The sequence below is a fragment of the Anopheles coluzzii genome, chromosome 3 (assembly GCF_943734685.1).
Source record: "Anopheles coluzzii chromosome 3, AcolN3, whole genome shotgun sequence".
NCBI classification, from domain to species: Eukaryota; Metazoa; Arthropoda; class Insecta; order Diptera; family Culicidae; genus Anopheles; species Anopheles coluzzii.
The window spans coordinates 14,615,217-14,631,308 of record NC_064671.1 but is presented as its reverse complement, the minus strand read 5'-3'; the positions used below and the strand labels follow the sequence as shown (position 1 = coordinate 14,631,308).

General features: G+C 41.9%; 1 protein-coding gene across 3 annotated transcripts in view; it reads left to right on the top strand.

Annotated features, from left to right (window-relative positions):
* The first annotated feature begins 3,880 nt into the window (after positions 1-3,880).
* The window catches only part of LOC120958551 (protein Wnt-1-like), a 38,097-nt gene continuing 25,885 nt past the window's right edge, over positions 3,881-16,092 (top strand). For 2 of the 3 annotated variants that reach the window (XM_040381431.2, XM_040381430.2), the window contains exons 1-2: positions 3,881-4,253; positions 7,572-8,172. The gene's annotated coding sequence lies outside the window, so the exon portion shown is untranslated. The remainder of the gene's footprint in view (positions 4,254-7,571; positions 8,173-16,092) is intronic. The other variant, XM_040381432.2, reaches the window with a different exon arrangement.

The following is a 16,092-nucleotide window of genomic DNA, read 5'->3' as shown; positions in this document are numbered from 1 at the left end:
TGGGCCCACAGACGCACCTATTCATTGGCAATTTTTCCACGGTGTTTAACGTCGTTACTATGCTGACTCTCCTGAAATGTCACACCCATTCACTAGCACCCATCATCACCATCATCGCTTTCCGAAAAGGGCAAGAGAAAGAGTCGCAAACAGTCAACCTTAACCATTAGATTGTTACGATGTTTGGGCTGATCCTGTGCCAACGGCGCTTTACACCGTCCCGAAAAAAGAAGCGTCTTTTAGACAGGCGATAGTAATAATAACAATAAACACGTACACACACATACACGGCAGTTTGGCTGTAATGTCTTTCCCAGACCAGTGCGTTGCCAATCGCGGCATATGCCAATGGACGGTCGTACGGGCGGTGGACCGGACGACTCGCGCGACAAAGCAACATTCCCCACCGTCTTCAAAGCGTAACGCAAACGTCCTCATCGTCTGTGTGCGCCATCGGGCCGTTTCGGTGAGAAGCTGGCTTCTTTTTGAAGCGATCTAATGTCCGCGGTGTTGTTCTGTGTGTCTAGTGCCCTTCGTCGTTGTGTCGTAGGTACCAGACGTTGAGGTGAAACCGTTGGCTGTTGCACGGAACATTGTACTGAGGTGGAGTTGGTCTGACCATTTTCTATGCGGTAAACTCCAACTAAATTATCATCATGTGGGTTAATTAACGTGGCACAAATATGACCCAAACTTTTTTGGGATTTTAAACTAGCAACTCAACTAATCATATATGAAGCCAAACTCTAAAATCATTGAAGAACAAATTAAATATTTCAGACATTGATGTTTGATTGATTTATCACAAAGTATGGTTACATCAACTTGTTTTTTTTTTAATTATCGCTTTATTTTTACAAAAATAATAAAATCTAATTTCAATCTCAAATCGAATATTGTTGTTCCAATGGTGCATGAGAAAATCGTAATCGTATGGCATTGATAAAATTCTAGTAATTAAAAGAGTAACTTCAGTTCTCAATTAAACGTTCCAAAACTTCAAAATGAAATTTTGTTCCGTATTCCATAAAACAATATTCATGAGGTAAAAACTGGTCCAGTGAATTAGACACAATTGTGCCAACAGTTTGATGATAAAAAATAGTTTTTCGAAAATTGTCAATACTGAGACACCTTATACCGGAGATCCGACCCGTTGGGAATTGACAGTTCAATACAAAGGTGACATTACGTCCTCAGGAGTATCCTTCTGAAAAAGAAACCGTTATCACAGCACATTCTAATGACTAAGAACACAAAAAATTAAGTCAAAATTCAAATATTTTCTTTGAAAAACATGAAGTTCATAAAAACTGGGTGAGCATTACCGAAACAAAACACAAATCTTAAAAATACTTCAAGTATTACAGTCAGAATTCAGTAGATTAATGCTTTTGCGTGGTTTTTCGAGATGTATGTGCCTAATTTTTAGCTGAAACAGAGCTAATGAATGTCCTCTACAATGTGGGAGGAAAGTTTTCCATAAAGTGGTATAAGGAACTGTCCAGGAAGCCTCAGTGTCAGAATAAAGGTGTCCTACTTTAAGGTCGCTTTAGACTTTGCGTGAAAGTGAACGTGATTTTTTTTTCGGTTTTTGCTATTTTTCATATGATATCTATCAGAATATGGCTTACAGGGTTTCCCACGGTTTATTGGTCAGTTCCCATGATTTTTTGGTGCGTTCCCACGATTTTTTGGTCGTATCCCATAGATTGGTGGTTCGATCCCATAATGTATTGGTATTTTCCGATTGGATATCAATACAAATAGACCAACAAATTCTGGGAAACGACCAAAAAATCGTAGGAACGCACGAAAAAAAAATGGGAATCCACCAAAAATTGATGGGAACCAACCAATAAATCGTGGGAAACCCTGTATCGTACACTAAAGGAAAGGATATTAAATTCCCAAACTTTTTAAAACATCTGTAAAACATATTGAAATAATGTATTAAATACATTTCTTCGCGATTCGCTTCAGACCATTATTTTTTTCCCCGAGAACAAAGCGAAACCCCCAAAATTTCACATTCAATTTCACTGAGGCTCTAAACGTGGCCTCTAGGCCACAGAAGGTCCGAATGAATGGAAATGTCGCGGCAACATTTGTACAAAATAATCTTCTTTTAGGAGTAACGGGTCATGCCAGCTTATACAGACGTTCGAGATTTATTAAGTACCACGCAGCCGGATAGTACGTTAGTTAGAGCAACGGAGGCTTGAACCCAGGATGGTGGCATGTTGTTAAGTCGTCCAAGTTGACGATAGTACCGATGATAAAAAGGACCAGTAAAGGTTTAGTGTATGTTCTGGTATGGGTTCGGGATCAATTCCAGGGCCTTAACGGCTTTTCCAGGACCGCTAAAGGGCCAAGATCAATTCCATGCCCGGTATGGGATCGGAATCAATTTGACGACCAGTATCGGGTCAGTATCAGTTAAAGGACCGGTAAGAGGTTAGGATTCGCTTCAGAGCCAGTGTAGGTTCAAGACTAATTGTCACATCTGTATCGGATTGGAATCAGTTCTAGTAAAATTCCAGAATCAACATGGGTTCTGCATCAGTTTCTTAATGTGTCTCTTGGAGTTAAAAGTCACCTCGGAATTTGGGTTGTCTTTTCAAAAATCCATTGCACGCTAATGTTATTAAATACCGCCAAAATTATATTGCATAACCCTGTAATCGGGCCAAATCCGGGAACTAGTTTCCTTCCCTTAGAATCTGGAGGGCGTTTGAAGAATGACACAGTTAAATGGATAATTGACTTGTTCTTGAGGTTGTGGATTCGAAGCATGTACACATCTAAAGGTTTCGATAAGATTAAGAATAGATTCAATTATAGATTCAATGAGTTACATAAAAACAGAGCCAACGGACCATACTATCTAACAACATAGCTACTAAAAACATAATAGAGATAATCCACTTTAATTTATCATCGTTCTTTTAAATAAGCTCAACTTTATCCCTTTTCTGCATTAGTAGAGTTATGATTTTTCTTCCCGCAACCAACCATTAGTCTCACTTATGACTCGTCAAAACACGCGAAACTGCGAAAGAAGCAGCGCAGAAAGGTAACGCAACGCACCGTGATCGTTCAAACGATCGTTTGACAAATTGTTTTTCGTTTCGCCCGTTTCGCCGATTCCAACGATCATCATCATCGTTCGTTGCGATCGTTTCGTTCAAGGGAAACGCAAAAATGCATCGCGGTTCATGCCCTATCCAGGACCAGAACTGCATCCTAGCTGTCACACTCTGACACCCGTCATAAAATGCCATTGCTCCTCTTTCCCCACTCCACTTCCTTGCTCACACGCGGAAATTCACACTCGCGGAATCGAGCATTTCGTATGCACAGTTTCTCCCACGGAATTTGCACAGCTACACATGGAGGGCCTGCCGCGGCTGATGCTGCTGCTCCGTGTATGTGGAACTGAGAAAGAAAATCACAACTGGAGGTGGAGGAAAGTGGCCACGCACAAAGAGGGGAAAATACGAACGGTTTTGCTCCCCTTTTTATTTGCCCGGCTCGGCTGCAGTATGCAACCCTCCCTTCGAGTGTTTGGTGGTTGCTGGCGGCTGAAGCAATGGGAATGGTGTGCGTAAAAACGCATCCCCCCAGAGAGGACCATCTCTCTCTCTCTCACTCTGTATCTCTCTCTCAGTTCTCCCATTTTAGCATTGTAGCACCCTTACCCGTTTTCGCTTCAGCATCGTCCCCTAGGCAACGCGCGCCCTCGGTCGTAGGCACCTGCGCGTAAAAGCGTACAGCGTTTGCTCTCGCTCTGGCACAGGCACAACAACGCAGGGGCAGCAGCAGCAGCATCCCCCAAAAGGATGCCGCGCTAGCGCGCTAGAGCAGCATCTCGAGCGCGCGTAACCAGAAACCCGAACCGACCGACCGACCGACCGACCGAGCGCTGAGGGTTCGTTCTGGAACGCGAACCCGCGCTACCCAAAACGTGCCCGCTCGGGAAACAGAAACCGCGCGCACAGAACCCGACGGTCGGGGTTGTTTTCCACTGGCTGTCGAATCGGTTGGACGTGGTTACGGTTTGTTGGCAGCGTGCACTCTGTTCCCAGAAGAAAAAAAAACACAGAAACTCCGTGGCTGGTGGTGCAGCCAAATATTAAATTCAACACATCGGTTGGTGCAAAGTGTTTGTCGGAAGATTTGCAAACGGTTGAAGGATTTTTGGGAACAAAAACTAAAAAAACCTAAAAAAAAGTGTTAAGTGGTAAAAGAAGGTAAAAACAATCCTAAACAGTGAATATATAAGTGTAGTGTTTCTTTGGTAGTTGAAGTGCAACGATTGTTGTTTAATTGTGCCACTGCAACACAGTGAAAAAACAAAACACCCAAAAAACCAACAAAAAAAACACCGCCAACTTGATCTTTCTTTACGAAGTGTGTGTGGTTTTCGGTACATAACTCCGCGTACGTTTTGCTGCCTTTGTGTGGTGTTGTTGGGTTCAAATAAACACACTCACTCACTCTCCTCCAACTGTGCAACACATTTCTTCCGCACAGTTTTGTGCACGATTAAGTTGTAACGACGGTTTCGCGTCTCGCGCGACCCAAGTAATCCGCCGGCATCGGCAACAGCATAAAGCCCCCTCCGATCGCCAATCGCCATCGAAGACTACGAAAGATAGAAAGGAGCAGGCCTGGGAAGGCTGCTGTCGACAGTTGTGTTTTTGTGGACCTTTTTTGTTGCTTTTCAAATTCTTTCATCAGCTCGGCCTCCTTCACCCCACGGGGGTGAAGGGTCTGCGTGGCCCCTGCGGCAGTAAAGTAATTTCGCGATCATTTTCGCCGGCCAGGTTCGATCGGGGATTTGCGTCCCCCAAGAAAAGGGACTCGTTTAATGTGAGTGTGAAAGTAAGCTTGCTTTGGAGTGGGGGTTAGGAGGGTGGACAGATTAGACCCAACAGTACAGTGATTGAACTTTTAACTTTTCCCAGCGGCCTTCTTTCCCTGGTGCGGCGTAACCCATGGGTGTCGGTGACATGTACTGCCTGGCGGTGGTTGCTTGATGCCGTTGTGTTGGCAACACAAAGAACTTAAGAAAAAAACTTCGACTTCAAAATAAAAGCCAAAGAGACACACACACGTCTTGGAGTCTCTCTCTTTCTCTCCCCGTGGTGTGACGAATGGATTGGCGGAAATTAATGGTGGCGTGGGACTTTCGACTTTTAAGCTTCTTTTCTTTATTTCATTTATGTTTCCCGTTTTTTTTTTTTGCTGTCGCTCCATTCCGATAATGGGCTGGACCCACTCACCCACACCCACACGTTGGCCTTTTTTTGTCCCAGCAGCTACTTACACCGGCCGCCACCAGCTTCGAATTAGTTGGATGTTGGCAGAGAAGGTGTGAAAAAGATAAATCGTGCCCAATTCGCTACGCTGATTCGCGCGCTGACACACACACACAACCGGAGGTGGTTGTGTGGCTTGATCCGGCGTGATCTAAATTTGTGACCAATTTTGCACAGACTGCTGAACGGCGTATTTCGAGCGTATATCGTTAACCTTTTCATCGTACGCTGCAAATCATTTGTGATGGCGATTGTGGGGAAGGTGTTCGTGGTGGAGTTGGTGGGTAATGGAGCTTGTTATTAAAAAATATGCAACGATACTCTAATGGACCGTTTTGATAGCTGCGTTTCGTTCCACTGGGTCGTGGAACAACGCTTGGACGGTGTGGGCAAATTTGTGAGCTTATTTTGATTGGTAGTAATGGAACTTAGTTTTTGCGATTTTCTTTTCTTGACTGGTTGGTTAGATAATCATTTTTTAATAAGCAATAAATTGAGCTTAGAATATTTTGTTTTCCCTCCAAAAAGTGTCACTGCATTTAGCCAGAAACTTTGCCGGAAGAAAAGATACAAGCAGATTTTATTTATAAATTTTTTTTTAAATACCATGCACAATTGTACGAAACTTTAAACGTTCATTATCTCATGAATGAAGGTTCAATGTATCAAAATGATCTTTAAAAGTAGGTTTATCTTGTCTGATTTATGTACAGTCCGTTTTAAAATTTTAATCAAAATCCTCTTTTTTCTTAATAAATGAGATCGTGGAGTCGTTGACATTTTTTTCGAATTTCTAAATACCTTTTCACGTTCAGTATATATCTTAAAAGCAGTATTTAGAAGAAAATACTTTTGTATAATATTCTATTTATATGCAACATTAAAGATTCATAGAACTTAATAAATGCTAAAGAAAAAGAGTCGATGGACATATGATTAAATTTAATTATTAAATAAATTACTAAGTTATGATACATCCTCGTAATCACAACAGTCCTAAGACGAATACAAATTACGAACTTCCAAGAGCTCGATGCAACGGTTCAGAAGTAGTCGGGAGTTTTTCCTTTTAAATGTTGTGCTCAATTTGAAAAGGAAAAATTGAATTAATTGAACCCGACCGCTTGTTCAAGATAATATTATCGACTCTTTAACAATGTTATGTTACTCAACAGTAATTTCTGTAAAAAATAAATATCTAAATACGCCTTAAAATGCTTATTCATACAATTTTTAACTACTTTCGGCTTGTCCATATTCGATACAGTTTCGTATTGGGGGCTTCATAAAAAAACCCACCTCTGATTTTATCCAAACTAAGCGCTTTTTGTGCTTTATTATTGAGACTGCTGAGAATAACTTCTACATGAAAAGAAAAGCTATTTGTAATTAAGGTATGGCATAGTGAAGCAAATCTAATGATAAAATAACATTCAAAAGAAAGTATGTTTTCCCCTGAGTAACCTGTTTTTTAATCTCCAAAGTATTCATAATTTAAAAAAAAATAACATTAACAGTTACTAAATGTATGCCTTATCACTAGCCACTCCCTTATCGACTGCAGTACATTAATAACATTTGCAATCTATTAACTGCAAACGCTTTTAACCATGGCCTATGTGCGTCGGCTACATTAATCAATCGCACTTTGCTAATTTCAAGCTCCCAAGCTGATACTCGGTTACCCCCTCCCCTTGCGTTGAATATTAATTTAATAATTTCCATGCGTATCGCTAGCACAATAATTGAGCTAAATTTGTTCTGCTCCACAACCACCAAGCGAGCGCGTTATCGTCACACGCGTTGTACACTGATTAATTTGCACAATTATCGTTACATTAAAACGTTGCCTGCTTTTTCTCCTTCTTTTCCTGCCCGGTTAGCGATCGAAATCGATCGCCTGACTATTAGCCCTGCGTGATGATGGGTGTGGGAAAATGGAAGAATGCACGCGCGAGAGAGAGAGAGAGAGCAGGGAACGGGACCAGCAAACGATTAACAGCGATTAAGACACCTTCACATGGTAATCGATGGTGTCATTTATTACTTCCCCCCGGGGGCCAACATTGGTCCGTCTGTCCTTGCCGTGAGGGTTTAGCAGGAGCGGGCCCGAAACACACAGAAGGGTCCCAAACACGAGGGACGAAAACCAAACGCAGTCGTCGCGACTCTGCTCTACAGCCGACAGTTTCTGTTTTGTTCTTCTCCTCCGTCTTACACTCCGCTTTTCTCTTTTTAATGGATCAGGGGGAAAAAAGTGATCGTGCAGTGATCGATTTATTAGAGCCGCAGACAGCCAGTTACGCTGTAGACATACACATGCATACACACGATCGTGCAAAAGGGTCGTCCGAAGTTTTATGATGTGGCATAATTTGAAGTAAAGCGTTTTGGTGTTTGTGAGCGAGTTTGTGAGTGTGTCTCGATCGGTGTAAAGTGATCGTTTTAATGCAGCTGTGAAGAAGGAAAAAAAGGGATATCTTATCGTGTGCGAGGTGAATGTGTGTGCGTGTGTGTGTGTGTATTAGTGCCGGGTAAAGGCAGATTGTTTAAGAATTGGAAAGATAAAGCAACAGAAAACGACATCATTAAAAACCGTGCCAGAAGATAATATTTATAGTGAGTGTGGATTTGTGTGTGTGTGTGTCGGCTGGCCGTTCTGTGTGCCTGGCTGAGTTGTTGAAGGGTGAAAAAAGGAGTAGAAGCAGCACACTGACTGCTTGATCGAGCCACATACAGTGTGTGTGTACGGTGAAAAGGTGAAGATCAAACCTAGCAGAAGCCCTGAGGCCTGAACCAACAACCTTCAACAGGCGCGTAGCCCGTACAACCGCAGCACTACGTACAGGTAAGGATTGTGTTAATTAATGGCATTTAAATTTTCCCCGTTACTATCTCGGTACCCCGTTTAACCTAGAGGCAGTACACACAGCCTGTTCTGTGAAGAAAGGGCAATCAAAAAGGGCTCTTCCCACCGGCGGGCAACTGCTGGGACGTTTCTTCCCGGGGCAAGAACGCGCCCCCAAGGAATGTTGCATCTTCGCACCGGGACCTGGGAAAAAGGTTTCCTTCTCGTCATTGTGCCTTTATTTTGTTGCTGTTGCTGCTGCTGACTCTACTGCGATCGCAACGGATAGAGCCCGTTTGTGTTGCTTACCCTTCCTTTTACAACTACCAGGTGCCTTTGCTCCGGCGGAGCGGTACCGTCCGGAAATCTAACCCAATCTTCCCTCCGTTTTGTGACGCTCTGTACCCAAGGGACCCCTTCCCCCCGTTCCCTTACAGCCCAAAGCAGGCTATTTACACTGGCATTATGTTCCCTTGTGTAGTCGCGTAATGCACGTTTCGTGTCGCGCGCGTGGTTTTTTTTTTTTATTTCGGTCGTCCACTGTTCGCCGTTCCAACCACTCTGCGCCTGCTGCTGCAGCTCTGGCTCTCTGGTTTGCGGTGACGCGAAGCGTTTGTGTTTATCTTGCCTTTCTAATGTGTGTCGCGCTTACCTCGTCGCGCGGCGTCGAAGAGGTCGACCGAGCCTGGACCTGAGGGAGGGAGTAGAGCGATCGTACCGGTGCAGTAGGATTTAATTAGTTTTCGGTTTCAATTTGGGCTTCTTTTTTTTCGTCAAACCAACACCTATTACCTATTAAGTATGATCGTTTAAGAGCCCGGGGGCTTTTAAGAGGATGGATAGAAGCTTTTTTCATTCGATTGTTAAGACTGTTTACGTATCGAATGATGAATTGGCTTGAGAGAACAGCTTTCAGGACGTCGGAGCATTCTTGCTCGATTTTTTCTAGCAAAAAGGGAAGGATGTAAACTCTTTTGAATCATATTTATCAAAAAATTGGAAGAAGGAAACGTCTAACAGGAATAATTTGTTTGATACTAAGTTTAAGCAAATATTGGTAATTTTTTGTTTACACTATAAATAACATATTTTCTGAATCGGCTCACAATTGTTCGGCAAAATGCTTCGGTCAGCCGCCGCCAGATGCGCTGGTGAAAATCAAAATTACACTAGCGAGTACGGACAATTTCCCCCGACCTTTAGGCAGGGTCTTAAGTATCCGGTAACAACAAATAAAACAGCTCTGACTTGTGAACCTACAAGCAAATTTTGAGCATTCCGAGTAGAGCTCATTCTAAAGAACGAACGAGCAACATTGATCTAATCAAAGTTCATCGGTTCATTATAAATCATAATGTACTGAATTGTTCATAAAAAGAATCTCTTACCCGTCGAAATAAAGAAACGTCCTAGTACACCATGTCGTTCATTTCCTCCAATACAAATATGAACGTGAACCGAACGTGAAAAGAACTTGAAAAAAACGTCCTAACCATTGTAGTAAAGAACATCCTACGGTCTGCCTTATAATTTTCAAGATGTAATACACTAATTATATTTTTCTTGCAAAATGAAACAAATTACCACATTTTCTTCAACTGAAATGAACGAATGAATCGCGATTCACCTTCAGTTCATCGAAATAAAAGAACTATTGATTTGTACAGTATTCTAGGTTGCCGCGATGCTAAACGAACAACGGAAAAGTGTAATTTATGTAGAAGCGATGGTGCATCAATTGTTCCTAGCACTAACCCTGCAATGAAGCTTACTTGTTAGTCTCTACGTCTGTTTTCAAGCAAGTATACTTATTGCGTTATCACTGTAAGGGCATCATGTGATGGATATGTACTCAAGGATGGGCCTAACTTAGCTACAATATAATGTTATGTACATAAGGTCGTCAAAGTCTTTCGTCATCTTACACTGTTTTCCGGCTCAGTTTTCTTAATATGAACATCATTATTCAAAACTTGCAAGATGATTTTCAAGAGCTGCCATTTTTTGTGACAGCTGGACTGTTGAAATACACCTTACAAGTTTTGAATAATGCTGTTAATAGTGTATTAACTTGTCCTATTTATTGGCCGGTATTAACGTTTCTCTTACTTTTGAATTAGTTTTTGATGTCACGAAACCAATTTTGATTTTTTTAATCTACTTTTTTTTGCTATATGTATTTCATACCTTATGTATTGTAAGTACTGCTATTACTCGTCTGAAAATACTTTTCATTTCTTTTTTATCTATTAAATTAATAAGTCTTAAGAAGCATGATTTAAAAGCATTCTATAAATAAAAGGATGCAATAAATTCCATGGAAAAGCCTATAACAGTATTAAACACAAACTAACACAAGTTCAAACTTGTACACAGATCATACTTTTAAATTCGGAGTATACAGTCCAAAGATTCATAACAATAACGTTCGACCTCACTCGCAAACTGTAATTGATAACATTAAACGTACTAAGGAAACGTACACTTGTATGAGCTAGCAAAATGATACGGAAACCTCCCAGCCACAAACCATTTTCTTCCAATGCTAATGTGCACTCGCAGCAAATTTGCGTTAATCCGCAAATGGCACAGAAACAACCCCGATCGATAGCAAAAGGACAAACGACGTGTGACTCATCAAAAGATGCCCTTACCGATACCACTCGCACAGGTGAATCAGTTCGGCAAGAAACCCCCCCACACTTCACATTTCTCAAGTACCACCACTTTCCATAAAACGCAATCGGCCGGCATCGTACGCACACGGGCGCAACCGGGCGCAGGTCGTCCTGTGCACGAGCACATTGTACCCGCCCGGAGCGTTCGTCCCGCTTTGCTCCGGAATGGCGTAATTTTTCATGCATCACTGCATGTATTTAATTACCATAAATCCCAAAACTCATCGACCAAAACTCGTGCTCCTGCGGCGGGTTTGTTTGGTCACCTCCCTGCGTCACCGCACCACTCACGTGAACAATTTTTGCAATTCCCTCCTCCCCCCGAAACCCAACCACAACAACGAAAACGGAAACCACGATACCGTGAGGAGAAGGGGGGGACCGGGAGAAAACCCGCTCCCAGCGCGTCACCGGCGCATAACTGCCCCGAGACGAGAGTGAGCGGTTTTATGCTGTAAAAATATTAATTACCACATTTATTTACAGTAAATTAAGCCACAAAGCTACGTTTTATGGCGCAATCGGTCGGTTTATGTGTGTGTGTGTGTGTGTGTGTGTGTGTGTGTGTGTGTGTGTGTGTGTGTGTGTGTGTGTGTGTGTGTGTGTGTGTGTGTGTGTATGTGTGTGTACACCCGTGTGGATGGATAGAGAAGGGCAGCCGGGAGTCTGGCAGGCAAACAGCAGATACTTCCCATGGGAGATGGAAGAAGAAGGGAGAAATTAGCACGGGAAGACGACTCATCCAGGGATCCAGGGTTGCGACAAAACTCGAGTTGACTCGAGCACAACACAGCCCGCAGGGAATAGAAGGGGAGAGATCTTAATTGATCGGCCAGAAAAGGGGTTTCGGCGTCGGATGAGTTGCCCGCCTGTTTTATGAAGGTAACAAAGTGGATAACGGCAGGTCACCACTCCGATGTGCATCCCTCCAGTTTGCTTGCGCAGGTAGTTTATGGCGAGTACGGAAGACGTACGGATTATGCTTTCATCGTCAATCCGACTGTTGGGAGGCACAGTGTGCTGTGGATGTGTAATTAAGTGACCAAAAAGGATATACCGACCTGGTTTGAAATATAACTAGTCAGAATTTTTATGATAAATACGCATTTACAGTTTAGCTTCTCCTGTTTCCTATCTTCATGTCGTGTACAAGTAGAGCAATCAAGAGATACTAGAGCTCAGAGATGTATGTTCTTTATTTGATTGAATATACAATATCAAATTTATGCTTATCAAAGCCCAGATGCATTCTGTAGTGTGTACAACTCAAATTATTTAGTTTTTCTCCAAATTTGGTTATTCTAATGGTACATACATATAATAAAAATGAAATAAAGATATTTTAATCACACAAATTGTTTTAGGCAGAAACGTAATGATTGATGTAATAACTATAGAATAGGCACGAGAAAAATATCTATTTTATCGAGTTGCAAGAAGCAACTCCGTGCCAAAAATGGAAAACATATTGTATCATTACACCAAAACATAAAAGCATTCGAAATTATTGCATAATATTTATGTTTTATACAAAACTACTATCGAGGTGTTTTATGAAATACTTAACATTTGGATATTCAAAAAAGAAATTATGTGGAACTTTATCTCGCAAAGTATAATGGCAAATTGTATGTAAAATAGAATAATTATTCAAAAAAACGAAATGTATTGTAAATTGCGGGGTTTGTAAGGGGCTCTCATAATTTTGGGACACTTTCTTGACTTTCAATACTGTAACTTGAACTCTATAGTGCCCATTTTGGACTAATCTGATAGGAATTCCAATGAGACTTCCCATAAAGATCATATAGAATCTATTTTCTAACAAAAAGAGTTCATATCCGGCAAGAAAGAGTCAAGAAAATGTCCCAAAGTTTTGAGAAACCCTGAAAACCCTTGTAAAGATGAAAACGTTGACATAGCAAAGATATTTCAAAATAAAAAAGGTTAAATTAGACTTGGCATTAAACATTAGTGTTTACGTTTTTTGTTATTGTTGCGTTTTGACAGCTAGGGCTACGTTCATCCAGCATATTGTGTGCGTATTTTCACTGGGTGAAGCGTTAGCGTTCGTTTGAATTGTCTATGTATTAGTGTTAGGTCCGTTAGGCTAAGAACAAAATTGTCAACCATTGTCTAAAAAGGATTCGTAATATACTGACGCGTACGCCAAACGGTCACCTTTAAACCCTAAGCATTTTTCACTGCACTTTAACATAAAATATCACAACGTAGGGCCGATCACGAACAATTAGAATACATTAGAATAAACGAGACTCAGATAAGAGAGCAAAACGCATAATGTACAAGGAAAAAGGTTTATTTGATTAAATATTATTATAATTTTTTCATAATACAAAATTGGAGGGAATTAAATTCCTTTTATCGGAGTGACAATTATCTGGGTGCCATTCTTCATCTTTATACTGTATAGAATGTATGAATGATGTATAGAATAGTGAGCTCCACGCTACTTTTGCGCATAATCGATGATGAATGATGGATAAGATAATCGAAAAATGTGTAGAGAAACAATACTGGTTTTGTTTTTGTTTAAAAATACATGAATTTTGGTTATTGTTATGCGCTCTACTTCCAACATATTTAAAAAACAACAGACATCAAAGCAGAAAAAGCTCAACAATCAAGGGGTTTTCTCCAAAATTTTGAAATTGTTCTCGTTCAGGATTTTCTGCATTCTAGAGCACAACTTATATACATGCATTAGCTTATTCAACGCTGTCTCTTTCTATGCTTAACTGCAGTAATAATTTTCAAACTTACTTATAAAGGCCCTTCCCAGCCAAAGGAAGGATTGTAAGCAACAGCATTGTGTACTCAAAACATTAATAAAGCAAATCGCTTTTTTAAATCATTCTACACTAATACTCTCCTGGTTTCATCTTCGCCATCGGCTTACTATCCCACTGTGCTCCTTCCTCCCATTTCATCCCATACGCCCAACGAGGGAAGATCCTGCTTCTTCCAGCAATGCCAACGCCTACTGCCACCAGCGCGCGCAGGAGGAAACACCAGACAGTTTGATGTGTTTCTCACGGTCAGCAGAAAATGGTCTGCACTCACTCACCGTTTGCGTCGTCGTCGCTGTTGCCCCAGCCACCCCCAGTTCCCCTTACAGGGAGGGCCGCTAAACTCCGCTAAACAGAGATGAACCTGAGCTGTTTGGCTTGTACGCGGCCAGCCGGCCAGATGAAAATTAGCATGTTCATTACACCAATCATCCGTGTCTCGAGTCTGCCCAGCGAGTCTCCCCGCGTAATGAATGTTTTCAAGGGTTGAATCGGATCGCTCTCGGCATTATGATTGTCATTATATCGTCGGTATCATAGCCGGCAGTCACCAGGGGATCAATGTTAAACGCAAAACCGCGCGCACACACACACATAAATTGCGCTTGGTGTCGTCCGCAACATTCGGGGCGCATTAACACACGCTGGCTTACGTCGGTCGGTCGGTCGGCGTTTTAATGATGAATTTAAGCAGGAAGCACAGGTTGTTAACAAAAACTAATTATCGCACAAGGGGCGGGGGGGCATAACACGTGTTTTATGTGCGTGCATTTGCAATGCAACAGCCGGCAGTAATATCATTTACGGCGGTGCAGTAATCGTTCGAACGTTGCTGTTTGCTATTTTACAATCAAGCAGCAACAAAAAAAAGGCCCTTCCGATATTATGCCATTAGACGTTTATTGGTTTGCTTGGCGAAGAGTTTGCGCTTTATGGATATTACAGCCTTTAAAACAGGGAATTGGAAATTATATGAGCAGAGAGAGAGGGAGAGAGAGAGATCTTAAACTCAAACAAAACCTCCACTTGTTCATCCGATTCGATCCCATAGAGGTATTATTGATTTCTGATGCTCGTACAAAATCCTACACAACTCCCAACTCATTTATCCATGTGAAGCATCATTTACTGCAGCCTCCTCCCATTCTACGCAAAGAAACTCACCCCCGAGCTGTCGATGCTTCGATGAAACGCGTCAAATGCGCGTAGCACACCAAGACTTATCGGGAAAATGTGTTGAAATTTATTTCCAAAACTCACTGACTGTTGCCCGCGTTTTTTTTTTTTGTTTCCTTTCATTCCTTCCATACCGCCCCACCCCCGCGTCATTTCATTCCATCCGCGCCCAAAAAACCGAACGCCGGTTGCAGTGAGTTGAGCTCGCTGGAGGCGCGCTGGTCCGTACTTGGGTGGGCCTAAATTATGACCGAAAGTTTTGTTTGTTTCGAGTTTTATTTTTACGACGTCTGGTTTGTTCGCCGAAGTTTCCATATGTGCGGTGGTGCGGCTGTTACTACCGCCGCCTGACGCGCTTTACTGGTTGCTGGTGCTGGCTGGAAAATGAGCCGCCGGTCCAGTGCGGCAGCCGCCCGAATTTTCACCTCCCCTCTGCCCGTTTTTGTTTCTTGCGTGCATCTTTGCCTTCGGACCGGTCGTAAGTAAAAATTATCCAAACACCAACAGCGTTAAGGGAGTATCCCCCCCCCCCCCCCTTTGCTTCGAATCTTTCTGCTTTGCCCCAAATATTGAGTAAATGGGGTGGGTGGGTGTAGACACACACACACGCGCGCATAAGGAGCTTAAGGATGTTTCAATGGAAAGAGCCTGGTAACGACATCGGAGCATAATCGGGTGGAAAAAAAAGTGTTATTAGTTATGGTATTGATGCCAGGAAATAGAAAAGGGGCGAGCAGTGTCGCGACGATTGCGACGCTGCACTTAGCTTAATCAATCTGCAGATTAGATCGGCTTAGGAAGTTTGCTGCTGGTGCGGAAGCAAATTGGTTGTGTTGCAAAAGTTTCCCCCCCCCCCCCCCCTAATAATCGTATCCGCAATCAAGCGCAAGTAGCGTTGGATTGCTTTTAGGTTTTCGTGGAAGGAAATCATTTTGTGTTATATTGTTCTTTGGTGGTTATGAAGAAAAAGGCTGTATTACTGGTTTGATATGAAAATTGTTAAAAATCGGGTAAAAATACTAAATAAATTTTTAAAGTTGAAAGATGCGTGAATGATGTCGAATCGAAAGATCTATTCAAACCTATATAATGGAACTCAAACCACAATTTGAACGAACGTTTAAAAGACAAATGCTGCATTTCCAGTTCAATAACAGTGCCGATGTGTTGTCAAATAAATAGTCAAAATTTCAAAAAAATAACTATTGAAACCATAATGAACAAAAAATGCATAGAAATTTTTGGATAATTTGTTT